Genomic DNA, 13,337 nt, shown 5'->3' on the forward strand with positions numbered 1-13,337 from the left:
TAAGCTTTTCCTTCCGTCTGTCCCTTTTCCCTCACTTTTTAAACCATGTCCTAAATTTCTTTCTGAAATGTTTTCCAATATTATAACGAGTGTTATCAGTTGTACCTAAGAGCTGGAGAGAGTGAGATCACCAAATTATAGTGTTGCTATTGTTGTAGTTATAATGTGATGACAATGTGGGGCCAATTAAAACACAACCGTTTTAAGTTCTTGCAAGGTTAGCTATGTCCATCATTTGGTGCTTAACTAACTGATGTGCAAGTTTTTGCCTTTAAATGTGATGTGGGACATTTTAGTGTTCTAGTACTTAGGGCTGTCAAAAGTTAAATAACATTTACTTTAAAATTAATTATCCATGAGCAAAAAGGCATAAGTATGATTGTCCCTATTGTCATCATCTCAGCAACAGAATGCAGAAATATTTACTGGTTCCCTCTTAATTCTTTCTCAATCTTCTCTTATGCCTGCTTTCAATATGGAACCCATTCTTCTCAATATTCTTTCTGACTTTTGAGCAGATGTTTAAAGTGGAACTCATCTAAAATACAGTATTCACTGTGAGGAGAAATAGAGTGGAGTTGATATGAATGCATGCAGGACATCCTTTGCGTCAAAACGGCCAACACAGATTTACAGAACAGATATATGAAAAAGTAATGTATCTCAGGGTAGGCTGAGTTTCCCAACAAGATATTGACACTATAAGACAGTCAAGAGATTTCACTGTTACCCAAGCAAAACAAGAAGCAATTAAATTATACTACAAGTTCATCACTTATGATCTGATCTGAACAAAAGAGAAGGAGAATGTCAGTAACTTCTGCAACTTAATGGTGTCCAACCAATTATAAAATCTGGTACAATGTCAAACCCTAATAAAAAATGATAGACATCTCTCTGGTCAGTTATGACTGTCCTCTGGCACAGAAATTGACAACATAGGCAAATGAAGGATGGAAGTAAAAGTGGGGCAAGAAACTAACACTTAGGGCATTGTGATCCTTTGAGCACCAACCCCCCATGAGTTTCTGCAATAGAAGTCTTACAATGTGATTTCACCTGACAGACAATTGAGCAGGACACCCATTTGAAGATATATTAGTGCAAAGTTTAAAAAAGCATAGTGATCCTCTTAATTGCACAGACTGCAAGCATGTCCAGATGCCTACTGAAGATGACTCACTTCATAAAGCTATCTAAACCTGGCATCATAAAGGTTCTTTTGAAAGCATGGAATTACATAAAGCAGAAAACCTTCATGGTTGCTTTTCTCATAGCCCCAAATGAGCATAGTTGTAAAGTGTTTATTCAAAGCAGAGGTTTAAACGTGGAGGAGAGTGGCACTTTAACCATCTCTTAAGCTGAATCCAGACACTCAGAAGGAATTAAGGGAGGGTTTTGCTTTACTTTGGCAATCATTATGTGTCTCTGGGAAGTCTCTTCTGAGAATGTTAAGACCTTCTGGCCTAACAAAGACACCACCCACATACAGATGACTAATCATGAAGATAATACCTATATACAGGATGTACAAAGTGTTTGTACTTCCTAGCACCTTATTCTGCAAATTTCACCATTCCCTATGCTTTACCATATTTCTGATTACAGTGCAAAGATGTGTAGCAAAACTGACTCCCCTCAACACGCACATTTTATGCAATATCATAGATGAGTGTCATGATGCAAATTCTTTTATGCACAATATTCTAAACTGTCCTGTTATAAGGGTTGATTTGAATTCCTCTTTTACAGCTGTTTTCTACAGCTGTTTGAGGTAGATAAGTGATTGGGCCAGATAATTCATAGTTGCACCGGATTAACTGACCTTTTCTGACAGATCAAGAAATGGGAACTGGGATAAGGAAAAGGGGGTGGCTTTTGTAGCTGGAAAATGATACTACATGGGGATTAGGTCCTCTGAGTTTGTAGCTTTCACAGAAATAAAGTATCCCATTATATCCTTTTTCTTCCATATAATTCTATTTAAGTCTTTGTTGTCAGAGCCCCTGAAAGCAAAATCTTAGGAATATCTGCTTCCTGATTGAAGCTTGCTTAGTTTTATGTCCAAAAGGCACATGTTTGTACACACAGACCCAGAATTGCTGCTACCCAGTTCCAATTCATGCATACATTCCTGTCATGTCTATACCTTGTCACACACGCTTGGTGACACTGAAGCAGATCACTTCACCCTGTTGCTTGGCTCTGACAGTAATAAAGAATGGACTGATTTGCAGGCCAGCTTCCTACTTGGCTGCTATTTTATTTGCCACAGCTGTTTTACCTCCAGCACCAAGGACAGTTCCCACCAACCTCTCTTAACCAAAGTAATAACTGCTGAGTGCCTGATGGAAATCTGGAGGCGCTGGCAATGAATTCCATTAATGGAGGGCTCCAGATTGCAGCTCACACATTCAGTCTGTTCTACTGGTATTAGAAGAAGACTGCACCAGGCAAAATGGATTGCAAACTACAGAGAGCTGAGGTACCAGAGCCATACAGTAGTGCAGTTGGATTTGCTTAGCTTTGGGTGGAATGAGAAGCTTTCATTAACTTTGCACTAATGCATATTCCTGACTGATTTTAGTTCAGAAAGCAGTAGATATTTTTACTCTGATGATAGGAAATGAAAGTAGACAGAAGAAAGCCAAATTTCTATGTCTCATCTACATTTGACAGTATTAGCCTTGTAATCTTTCTCTTGCTAATTCTTAGATGGATTTTCTTTAAGTGACTCTGAATGCAACTTATAATGCAAGGTTTTCCTCCAAAAGCAAATCAAGACATTTATAGCATTGCATTTTTAAAGATATTGTTATTAAATGCATTAACAACAATAATTTTCTTGTTTGAGAGACAGATTGTATTGTATGTGTGTGTCAGTTAAAAAACTATATGCATAAGCATAAACACTTGGATTTAGAATGAGTGCCTGTTTTTGTACAGAGGAGCAAGGAAATTGTTTCTTAGGAAAACATACGTGCATACATATACACAAACACCCCACAATGTGATTTTTCCATGTATCCCATATTTTGATTCTCCAAAGGCCTCCAAGGCAGTAAGTTAGATGCAGAAATTATCATATTTCTCATAATACAACCCATGAAAAACAAAAAACAAATATTTGAAATATTGGATATGTCTTTAATTTATAATTATTAAATGATAATTGGGTGGTAAACCTTCCTGTTTAAAAGCCAGGTTTCCTCATCAAAAATATACAATTAATCTGATCAGTTGAGGTGAGGAGGGAGCAAAAAAAAAAATCACCATTCAATCATTTCTCTCCCCCTCCCCGCAAAAAAAAAAACTCCATGTAATAAAGAATGCCTGTTGAAAAATCTGGTAGAGGAAATATGAACTCCTCAGCCCCGAGGAGAGGAGGCAAGAAAAGTCAGGTGGGGATCATTATAAAACGACACCAAAACAACACACCCAAACAAAAGGAAAGGATGTAGCGGTGGGAACAGAGGGAAATGTGAAGGTGGAGTATGAGTGTGTGTATGGGGGGGGTGAGTTTGGAAGCCCCGCTTTCCCCCCTTCCCACACTGCCACACCTTAGTTAATGCAATCTCGGTAGAGAAGCCAAAATACATAATTGAAACTCGTCCGATCTCCAACCCGCAAGAGTAAAGGCAACGAAGGAAGCCCAAACGATCCCGAATTCCGGAGGCTTCAAGCAGAAATGCCGCCTTGAGGGAAAACAGAGGCAAGGCAGCCCTCGACTCACCCATATGCTTCACTCTCCCTCTCTTTTCTGTCGCCCCAGGAGAGCTCGTCTCTTCCCAGGGGATCCATCCGCCTGGTGCCCCCGATCTGGTCCCTTCTCTCTTCCCAGCTGAGAAAAGCCCTGGATTTCTTTTGGAATCCCATCCCGATGAGTAGGAGGATCACGCCCGCCCCTCGCTCCCTCCTTGCTCGCTCCTCTTCCCTCCCCTTTCCACGATCCCGAAGAGGTTCCCTCTTGCCCACCCACCAGGGTCCACAAACCTCCATGTTTCTGGAGAGAGAACCTCAACCTTTCTCTCCCAGCCGCGCCGCCGAGCACAAAGGGGTAAGGCAGAGCCTTCCTTCTCTTGCATCTTGACCGACCTGCGGGGACGGCCCATCCCCGAGCGCGCCCCCCACCCCAGCCGGGCTCTGGCTGCCTCTCTGATGCCCCAGCCGCTTTCCGCCGAGGAGGAGACCGTCTCCCGGGGCGCGCAAGGGCCGAAGCCGACCGCCCATTGGAGACGAGAGGAGGGCGGTGAGACACCGCTGAGCCGAGCGGTGGAAGCTCAGCCGGGGGCCAATGCTCGGGCCCGACCCGGCCCAACCTCGCCTCCTGCTACCACGCCGCTTCTCCGGCTGGCCTGGGAGGGCGTGGGTAGGGCCAGGTGGAGCGGGAGCCGCGCAGGGCTGCCCAAAAGGGACCGCGCGTGCGGGGCCGCCGCCCGGGCGATCTGATGCCTCGGTCGCTTTCGAGGGCCTGGGCAACCGAGCCGGCCCTAAACTTGGCGGAGAAGGCCCGGATCACTTTCGGCCCGTTCCCACGGAGGTTCTGCATGGAAATGGTTTTGGAGGGGCCCACAAACTGAAGGAACCAGTGCAAATTGAGATGAAGGCCGGGGAGGGGGGGCACGAGGGGACCCGGGGCATTGTTGTCAGTTTCACCCTTCCGGGTTTAAATATAAGGTCTTATCTTGGAAAATATCAGGCTTTACATTTCCTACTCTTTGTTTTTTGCATTTCGGCATCTTAAACCTGATATCTCACAGGCTGTCAGTTATCCTATTATGTCAGTTAAATGATGATGAATGGTGATAAATGATAAAGATGATGAAGATGAAGGAAGTTGAGGAAGACATATTGGCCACGAGGAAAAAAGAAAACCCACCGAGGTAAAATTATTAGGCCAATTAAAATTTTGCAAAGTAACAGTAGCAATTGCATAGCCAGGATATCTAATACTGTAAATAGTTAGCCTCTAAATACAGGGCCAATTGTGTGTCTGTATTTGCAGTTGGCTGACTGAGACCTTGCTATAATCTAGTTATTTATATTTATGTATTGTACCTGGAAATTTGTAATTACATTCAAATTATAAGCATGAGTATATCTGAACCATAAATCTATTCCAAATGTCTTTAAATAGCTGTATATTGGTAGTAATAATTTTTGAAACAGTCAATCTGGGGTTGGTTGCAAGTGTCATCTCTCTGGCCTTACAGCATGGCTCCCCTATTTTGACAGGTGTGGACTCCTGGTTTGATGCTTGCAATGAAGTTAGAAAAGCAGGTTACTGACCTATCAAAAGTCACTACTTCATGTCCAGCATTCATGTCTTGATTAGTGGCTGGCTTTTTTCTGTGTATAAAATGGGAAGATTGCAAATCCAGAGAGTTCACCATATGAAGATGGGACAACATAATTCAATTGCACACCAAAATAAAGGCAATAGGTACGAGGACAAGGAGGTTTATGTAGCAGCTCACATACATGCTCACAAATTCTTAATATAAAGAAGAAAATGAGAATGTGTCTTTTGAACAACCTTAACTGATACTATCTGGAGAAAAAAACCTTATTTCATATAGCATGCCTCTGCAGAAAAATCTCCCTACTACCTGGCCAGAGCTATCTTCCTGTCCCTTACTCTGATGTCTTTCAATGACGCCCAACATTTCCTTTGCTTTATGGAAACAGAGTCTAATATACACACACTCTTGCTGCCCAACTTCTGTCAAAAGATTACCCTGCTGAGCAAAGTCTCAACTCTCCACGCCTGGTTTCATGAGTTCAGCGGACATGGTGCTGAGACACTAATTTCATTGTTACAAATTTGGTGTTTAAATTACAGATGTCAAAACAAAGGCCTCTGAAGTGTCCAGCCCCTCCCCCCCTTGATTAAGCAGGGACAAAGGTCTGCACCCAATACCCTCACATCATTGCCTCTGCAGCTGACACTTGGCTTATTTCACATATCAGAAAGTCTGGTGAAAACTGGAAAGAAGAACTGAAGGGAAGAGGAGGAGCTGATACTTTACATATGCAAGAATAGGAACAACTGCAGGCTACATGATTTCTCTTGTCATAGATTCCAGAATACAACACCCTCTTATGGGCAGACAGACGGAAAAGGGAGGAAAAATGCCAGGATATGTTCCATGATGAAACTTTGGTGGCTTTCTCCACAACTCTGTGGAAGAGACATCTCCCAGGAACTTCTAGAGCTTTGACATCAACAATTTAAACACTGAATCTCTGACAATGAAATTAGTGTCTCAGCACCATGTCTACTGAATTCATGAAACCAAGAGTGGAGACCCCTCTGCCAAAACTCACATCAAGGCCACTGATAGGCAGATTTGGCAGGTAAAGTCCATCAGGTAAAGTCCATCATAGTGAGGGTTTAGTGCTTTTCCAGAAGGCACTCTCAAAATAAGTCCCCTATTGAGCTAATTCAAATGGGAGGGGAGTTGCCTAATAAAATGCAAGGAAAGAGCCCATATTTTCACCAAGAGCAGCAAACAAACAAGAAGAAACTTAGGCTAACATAAATACACGTTGCAAAACATGCTCTTTTCTTATCTGTTAATGAGATGTGCAGGTTTTCTTATGATAGCTCCTTAAACTAAATGCTATATGTTGAGTGATGCTCATGTGTAATAAATGTGAAGACACATACTCTGAACCAGAAGACTGCTCAAAGAAGGATGCATTCATTTGCACAGGTTCTTCTACAAGCAATTCTGGGTCTTCAAAATCCAGACATAATCAGACATCATGGTATTTCCGTGCCTGCCGTGTTGAACTTTGATAATTAGCACAATCAGTAAAGGGCCATCATCAGGGGTGGGATTCTACAGGTTTGCACCTATTCGCTAGAACCAGTTGTTAACATTCTAAGCAGTTTGGAGAACCGGTTGTTAGAAGAAATTACTGGCCTAATCCTGTAAGGAAGGCAGGAAGGAAACATTCTGGTGTTGCTTACAGAAACTGCCTCTCCGTTAACCCTGATTACGTTCTTGGCAGGACTAGACTTCCTGTCTCTGGAACTTCTCTGGAGTTTTTTCCCCCTCCTTTGCTGGTACTTTGCTTGTGTGGAGTGACCATTCAAAATTACAATGGCACTGAAAAAAGTGACTTATAACCATTTTTCACACTTACGACTATTGCAGCATCCCCACAGTCACGAGAGGCCAGGTGAGGAGATGTGTGCCTCGATGTGAGTGATGTTGAGTTGGCCACACCCAGCCAGTCACATTACCACCAAGCCACGCCCACCAACTAAGCCACGCCCACAGAACTGGTTGTTAAAAAAATTGATTCCCACCCCTGGCCATCATCCTGCCATGTTCCAGGCTCTGAGCATCTTCTTCATCCATCCCTTTGACCAAGCCTGTGCAAGCAAGCAGCCTGTTCTGTTTGTCCTCCTATTTACCTTCCTGAGATGACAGCACAGCCAGACTCATAAAAGGAGGACCCCTGGGAAGGCAGTGATTAAATCATGGCCTGCCCAAACAATCCATCTCATGTACCTGAACTCTGTTAATGGGAGGCTAATGGTGGCAATGCCTGCCTGGAGGAGGCTCTGAAATATTTATCAACAGATTGCATTGATAAACTGAAGCACCTGCTCCTTATCAGAGGAATGGGATGACTAGCATCTCTCCAGGAAAATTACAAGGGAATGGAGTGTAAAATTCAGATGAAAGACCATGCAAGGAAAAGAGGAAAATCTGGGAAGCCAGCATGCCCAGATGAGCAGCTGCTTTCCCATGTGCTGACAAAACCAGGGGACTCTTTTTTTGCCATGTGGGGGAAAATAAATATGGGCCCCAGGGAACCTTCCTCTCGGGACAAATAGAAGATGCAGCTTCCCACTGCCCCCATCTGGACAAGGGGCCTAACAAGGGCAAATGGTTTGAAACCTCATTAATGCTCCCCCAACTCTGATTGTATGCTGGATCCAATGCCCTGCCCATATGTACCCCCATATGGATGTAATAATATCTGATACAACAACATCACTCACTCACAGAGGAAGACAATGAGAAGATCAGAGAAGTTTTCCTCCCAGGTATGGGAGTGAAAAATATCAGCTTTTGGCAATGATTGAAGCAGGCCATCCTGTTTGTTTGTTTATCATAAAATGTTTTATAAAATTTGCTAAACTTAATCCCTTGGGAGTCATGGGTTCTGAATTTTGGGTGCATTCTGTAAGTTGGCCTATTTTGGGTTAACTGGTTCAAAAATTGTTGCCCTATAGTGCATACTATATATATATACTATATACTGTATATACTATATACTATATACTATATATGGTATTCAGCTTTGTTCGGGTATTTTCCCACGTCATTGTAGTTGTGCTTTTAAAGTTGTAGCAACGTTTCGGCAGAATCTCATCTGCCATCATCTATATATATTATACTATATACTATATACTATATACTATATACTGTATACTATATACTATATATATACAGACAAACACTATACAGAAGCCTGATGATGGCAGATGAGATTCTGCCGAAACGTTGCTACAACTTTAAAAGCACAACTACAGTGACGTGGGAAAATACCCGAACAAAGCTGAATGCCATATATATATATACTATATACTATATACTATATACTATATACTATATACTATATACTATATACTATATACTATATACTATATACTATATACTATATACTATATACTATATACTATATACTATATACTATATACTATACTATACACACACACACACAATCAAAGGTCATTTTTTTCAGAGTTGTTTCCTTACAGATTCCCCAATGCCTTCAAAAATTAGAAGAGCTTCTAATGTACTTGAAAAGTTCTTTAAAATTCAGGGAGATATTTAGAAATGCATCTTTCTTGAAAGTAGCTCATATTAAACTGTATATCACATCAAACTTAAAGAATTGGCTTCAGGAAATATTTTATGACACTTTGTATTATGTCAGAAAACGTTTTGTAAAATCTGCCAAATTTCCATTCCACGTGGGTCTTGGTTTTCTGATGCATTCTATCAGCCCATTTGAGGTACTTTGGGTCAAAAGGTTTTGTCCTGTGAGCCACCATTTCTTCCAATTGAAGGTAACAGACAGGAGAGTTTTAATAATATGTAGATACTAAATACAAGATTGCCAATCCTCTGGGGTCTCCAGCCTTGCTGGCATAACCAGGTCTTGATGGACTGTCAGAAGTGATAAGGCCAACCTCACTTCAGAGGGGAGAAGATTCTACAATACAGGAGCCACTGCAGAAAATCCCCACTGCCTAAGGCCTGCCAAATGTAGCACCCTAGCTGATAGACTCCATAATTTGCTCACTATGCTGGATCTGGTGGGATGGGCAGATGAAATCTGGGAGAGGTGGACCCTCGGAAACCTAGTCCTATGCCATGAAGGGCTTTAAAAGTCAAAACCTTCACTTTGAATTGGACTCAGAAGCAGCCTAGTAACCAAGGCAGTTTACAAACCATAATTGTGGTTTTCTAGGAGTATACACAACTACCTGTGCCACTGCATTCTGCACTGGTTGAAACTTCTAGATATGCTTCAATGGCAGTCCCATGTAGAGTGCATTATAGAAGTCCAAATGGGAGGTAACTAGGGTATGTATAACAGTGGGAAGACCCCTCCCCTCCCCCCCAATCCAGGATCAAAGCTGTGCAAAGAACCTGCTAGCCATGATTGCAATCTGATCTTGGAGTAGGAGTTGTGAGTCCAGGAGGATTCCGAGATTGCACACTGTGTTTGTCTAGGGCCATGCTACTCCCTTCAGCAGCAAACATGGCATAGATTTAAACCAGCAGCCCTGAAAATCCAAGTCTCTCAGTATGTTGGAGTGTTGTTGTTGTTGTTCCCCTATGAGATCCTCATAGCCTCCAGGATCAGGTTAAGTTATCACCTAATCCATTAGGGGCAGAGATGTATAACTGGGGGCAACCAATGAGCAAACCTGGTGCCTCATGTAGATGCTAAATAGGAGAAAGCACCAAACTCCTGCAGCACCTCACATAGTAGGGGTTGTGGAAGAGGGTATCTCTCCTATCCAACTACCATGGGCTGGAATCAGTCTCAGAGGTGAACCAGCAGAACACCACAACATCCATCTCTGGTCCTCTGAATTGATCCAAAAGGATACATGGCTGATAGTATGAAAGCTGCCAAGAAGTCGAGGCAAGAATGGACACACATTCACCCACCCGCACCACAGGTCTGTCAAACCCTGGTTTCCCCCTTGGGGTTTGCCTCACTGGGGTGGGGAGGGAAGCTCCTGGTGTTGGGGGATTTGTGAAGCTGGTGGCTGCGGTGGCGTGCCGAAGAACCGCCAGCGGAGCTGTAGCAGGGAGGCAGGGCAGTGCGAGGCAACTGAGATGCCTGACGATCAGCTGGGAGAGGAGGCAAAGGCGTCAGCTGTGAGGCATCATGGAGTGGCTGGACGGGGCTCCAACTGGCTGATACACAGCTGCCTTCTGGGTGCAACCTTCTACCCTCTTGAGAGGATTGTTCCGTGTTGTTTCTGTTCCATACCCTTCCCTGAATTCTGAGAGAAAAGGATGCAAATTATCTATATAAGTGGGAAAACATAAATGTCGCGTGCAAAAGGTAGTCACCAAGCCAGTAGTAACACCGGTTGAATCCCACCCCTGGTGTGGGTGCTGTTTATTTTATTTATTATTCCTAAATTTATTATATGTATGTATTTTTGATGTTTGAAGTGCTGTTGTTATACAGCTTTTATAAACAATTGAGCTTCATTTGATTAAAGCGGCATAAAATTACTTATAATAAACAAGGAATGTGACTATTATAAAACTCTTCATAGTTGTATGTATGTATATGCATACATGCATATGCATGCGTATATGCGTATATGCATATGTAATTTATCTGGACCAGGAAACTGCCTTGCTAAAAAGGACATGAAAAGCACAATCAATCATTATTGCCATTTCTCAGGTCTGAACATACCCACACCGGTGACATGCCTACACTAGCCATAGTTCAGCAGACTACCTGCATATTGCTGCTATGGTACCTGCACTTTGGAATTTCATTGCCCCCACACCCAAGATGAGACTTGTGCTAACCTTGCTGGTCTTTCATAAGGCATGAAAAACTAGGCTTTGCTGTCAAGCTTGGAGCCTTGATAGTATAGGTGGGCTTGTTGTCTGGTTATATTGATTATATGGTGTTTCTGATTACTCTCAGTTGCTATTTTATGCTGTTTTATGTTTCATTTTCTGAGTTTCAGTTTGTTATTATTTTAATTGTTAGCAGCCCATAGTCATGTATGAGTTGGGTGGCTGTATACATTTATTAAACAAACAAACAAACAAATATGGACATCTTTTTATTGGGAATTTTACCTGAAATATATAGTAAAGAATTGAAATACCTGATTGTAAATGTAATAACAGCGGCTAGGATTGTATTTGCCAAAAACTGGAAAAATGAGAAAATACCATTACAGGAGGAAATCATTAAGAAAATATTGGAATGTGCTGAAATGAGTAGATTGACGTTTCAAATCAGAGAACAAGATGATAACAATTTTATAAAATTTGGGATCTATTCTATCAATGGTTAGACAATAAAACAAGGTAATGAAATATGTAGATTCTTAGAAAATAATAAATATATAAAGATGTATTCTTTTCTTATTATATCTACAAAATGATTGTAGGATAGATTTGAGATGATAATATGAACTGTCATAAAACAAATTAAGTAAAATGTGGATTATTTCATAAAATATGAATGAATAAAAGCATAGTCAAATGATTAACAATGATATTAATGTATTTAATATTTGATTGAAAATATGAGAATATATACAATGTAATTGTAATTGAAGACTACAAAGTGGAAGCACAAAACAATTTGTAAACCAACCGACACACTGTATGTATATATATGGAAGATGGCTTGATGTTTTTATGTTTTGTCTTAAAAACCAATAAAATTTAAATAAATAAATAAATATGGACATCTTAAGTCTGTTTCCCTGATAATAGCATGGAAATGGTCTGCTATTGCCTCCTTCTTCCAGGAGTTATTTGCCTCCCTAATCCAAACTGTGTCTTTCATCCAAGTATGTGCTGAGGCCAACCCTGCTTAGTTTCCAATCCTGGACAAGATGATACAGCTATGTCCTTGCTAAGAGATTGGACACAGCCATGGCTAGTGAGGGTCTTAGCAGGTAAGCAAAGTCAATGGTAGCTGGTAGGAGGTTGCAAATGGCAACTGCATGATATCCTTGCTTAAGGACCCATAATGATTTGATTAACTATGGCAAGCAGGAATGCCAGAATTGGTGTTGCTAAATGGTGCAGTCAGTAATGTCACATTTTATCATCATATTGCTTAGCTATAGCAATTCCAGTTCCAATTGCCATCATTGATGGAGAACTACCTATATAGGCATAATCTTGTATGTGTACTCAGTGGGGTCTGTAATGGTGCTGTTGTGCTGATGTGGGGACAAAGTAGACATTTTGTTTATTTGCAGGAGAGGTCTATCTTGGGGGACTACAAGAGGTGGTGATGGCTACTGCTTTCGCTGGCTTCAAAATAGGATTGGCTCAATTCATGCAAGCCATGAGGATTTGTGGCTATTAACCTTGATGGCAGCGACTTTCTCTGAAAGCCATCAGCTGGGAGATTAGTGGGCTTCCTGTGCAGTGGTTGGCCACTGTGAGAACAGACTACTGGACTAGATGAGACGGGGCTTCAAATTCAGGACACTGCTGATGTTCTTATGGACACTTCAATTAGATATCTCTTAAACCTGTTGCTAGCCCTGAAGATAGCAATGGTGTTTCAGGTCACCTTGAGAACAGAGCCACCAAGAAAGAAACTTGCCTGTGACTATCTAGGAAACACATAGCTATACAAGGATTTATTTATTTATTTTATTTTGTCAAGCAATTATAAGATAATAGGTATAAGTATAAACATAGTTATGGATACATGAAATGGATACATATAAGAAAAATAAAAGAAATTAAAAAAAAGAAACAATAGGACAGGGATGGTAGGCACGTTGGTGCTCTTATGCATGCCCCCTACAGACCTCTTAGGAAAGGGGTGAGGTCAATAGTAGACAGTCTAAGGTTAAAGTTTTTGGGGTTGGAGAAGAAACCACAGAGTCAGGTAGAGTATTCCAGACATTGACCACTCTGTTGCTGAGGTCGTATTTCCTGCAATCAAGGTTGGTGCAGTTTGTATTGTTATGGTTGAAGCTGAAGTATTCATTGACAGGTAGGACATTGCAATGTATTGTTTTATATCCTATACTTAGATCGGACTGAAGGCGGTGTAGTTCTAGG

This window comes from Notechis scutatus, chromosome 2, assembly GCF_049901735.1.
Source record: "Notechis scutatus isolate UNSWTSFEM ecotype Mainland chromosome 2, rNotScu1.2, whole genome shotgun sequence".
Lineage (NCBI taxonomy): Eukaryota > Metazoa > Chordata > Lepidosauria > Squamata > Elapidae > Notechis > Notechis scutatus.